The sequence below is a fragment of the Etheostoma cragini genome, chromosome 16 (assembly GCF_013103735.1).
Source record: "Etheostoma cragini isolate CJK2018 chromosome 16, CSU_Ecrag_1.0, whole genome shotgun sequence".
In the NCBI taxonomy this organism is placed as follows: Eukaryota; Metazoa; Chordata; class Actinopteri; order Perciformes; family Percidae; genus Etheostoma; species Etheostoma cragini.
This window is the reverse complement of record NC_048422.1, coordinates 15306702-15308877: the sequence shown is the minus strand read 5'-3', so window position 1 is coordinate 15308877 and position 2176 is coordinate 15306702. Positions and strand designations below refer to the sequence as shown.

General features: G+C 38.6%; 1 protein-coding gene across 1 annotated transcript in view; it reads right to left on the bottom strand.

The window, feature by feature from the left end:
• The window catches only part of rgs3a (regulator of G protein signaling 3a), a 130529-nt gene that overhangs the window by 116985 nt on the left and 11368 nt on the right, over nucleotides 1-2176 (bottom strand). The window lies entirely within an intron of this gene.

The window sequence follows — 2176 nt, the reverse complement described above, 5'->3', positions numbered from 1 at the left end:
TTATGCATAGATGATAAAAACAGTTCTCGACAACCTCCCAGCTGGACAGGACTAATGCAGCTGTGGATTCTGTTTTGAGGGCAAACTGGCCGTCAGCACAAATGAACACCTAAAATGTTTCTTGGCTCCAGTCAGTAGAAAGAGCCAGTGACCGAAGGAGCTCTGCTGCTTTAGCAGAATTTAGTGAAAACAATGTTGAGTTAATAACAAACCGTTCACAGAAATTACTGTGAGGCTGTGCAGAGTGCTGCTGTGAACTAAATGCTTATCAGCATGCAAAGGATTTCAATGGCATGGTTAACATGCTAATGTGAAGCAGGTCCAAGCATCCTTAGCATTGTATATTAGCATGATAGCATGACAACATTTGATTATTAGCATTAAACACAAACTACAGCTGAGGCGGATGGAGATGTTGGTAGTTTTGCAGGTATTCAGTCATAAGTATTGGATAAATTCAACTTTTGATCTGATGAAGGCGCTGGATAAACGTGAAGGCATCATCAAAAGGATCACAATTTGTCCTGAGATTGAATGACTGTACTAGATTTCAATCCGGTTGTGGTGGTGCTAGACTAAAAGTCAGAGGATCACCAAAGTCAGTAGGGTTCTTCCTCTGGGCACCATGAATATCTGTACTAAATTCAATAACAATCCATCCAATAGTGTTCAAAACAACTAAAAGATAAATAACCACCCTATAATTCCTGCCTATGGTCCATTTGCCAACTGCACTAGCTCCTTTCAAACAAATCTGTAAAGCTGGCAAAAGTGCACATTAGACGTGTTTGGTTTATGATGTGGAGCTTTTGTAGATAACAATAAGAGGTGATTGAGGAGGGGAGAAAAGAACATAGTGCTGCGCCTATCAACCTTACCCCTAAGCTCCTAACATTAACAATATTTTGTGTCTGTTTTGATTAACACTGGATGCCCCACGTTCGGCTACAGCAGCACATTGGAAAATGTTCGGTGATGTTTAAGAGGATTAGCTGAAGAGGCACTGACGTCTATAACTTCTACACAGCAGCAAAGCAGAGGGGAGAGTGGAATAAGTACATGTTCCTAACATTCCCCACTTAATTTAAAAAGACTCCTGGTAGCTGGGTTGGCTCAGTGGTTAGAGCAGGTACACACATACTGAGAGGTTTATGCCTTGATGCAGAGGTCCAGAGTTTGAACCTGACCTGTGATGATTTCCTGCATGTCTTCCTCTTTCTCACCTAGCTGTCCTATCAAATAATGACAGAAAAGCCCCAAAAAATAATCTTAAATATCTAAAAATATCTCAAGCATCGCCACAACAAAGCTGTCAATGGACTTGGTCAGATCACTGCTGTTCATCTGAGGTAACAGACTGCTGGTGCTGAACAGATGCTGCCCTGGTTTATTATAGAAGACTACAATATTGCCCTTGCTTGACAGAGCATCTGGAGAATCTATGGTAGGGTTGCTTGATTATGGAATATTGAAATCACAATTGTGTAACACAATTACTCATTGTCTTTTGGAAAGATGTTGCAATTACTGAACTTAAAACAAACAGTAAACAATTTAAACAAATTAATAGTGAAAACACCTAGAACTGTGAAATGTCCCTTCATTCTTGCCCCATTTGAAATTATTTTATTTATTGGAACACAAGACAACATAAGACTTTACTTGCAAAACGTAATGTGCAAAATAATGTTTTTTTCTTGATTACTCTGTGTTTATGATTATTAGGAGCTGAAATCATAATCGGGATTAAAATGTTGATTCATTGCACAGCCCTAATCCACAGTTATATGTGAAATGGCTCAGTGTGTATTTAAAGTAAGTGAACAAAGCCCGCAAAATACATCTATATACTACTACAAACACCATAACCTTCGTTCTGAGCCAAGTACACAAAGTAAATGAGAGCGTGTAAGACTCTACCTCTTTAATCTTGTAGTTACTTTATACCTGTTGCCAAAAGAAGGACGGAGTACCTAATGCTTTACAATGTTCTTGCGCAAGCTACAGTTAGAATCTTATCAGTGCAATAAGGGACCAAACTAATATTCAATCAAACATATGCAGGTATGTACTGTATCTTGCAAACATACTGCTTTATCTTCAACTTCAACTTCAACTTTATTTATTTGTCATTTTATATGTACAGAGTGCATACAGAACGAAATTGCGTTGCATA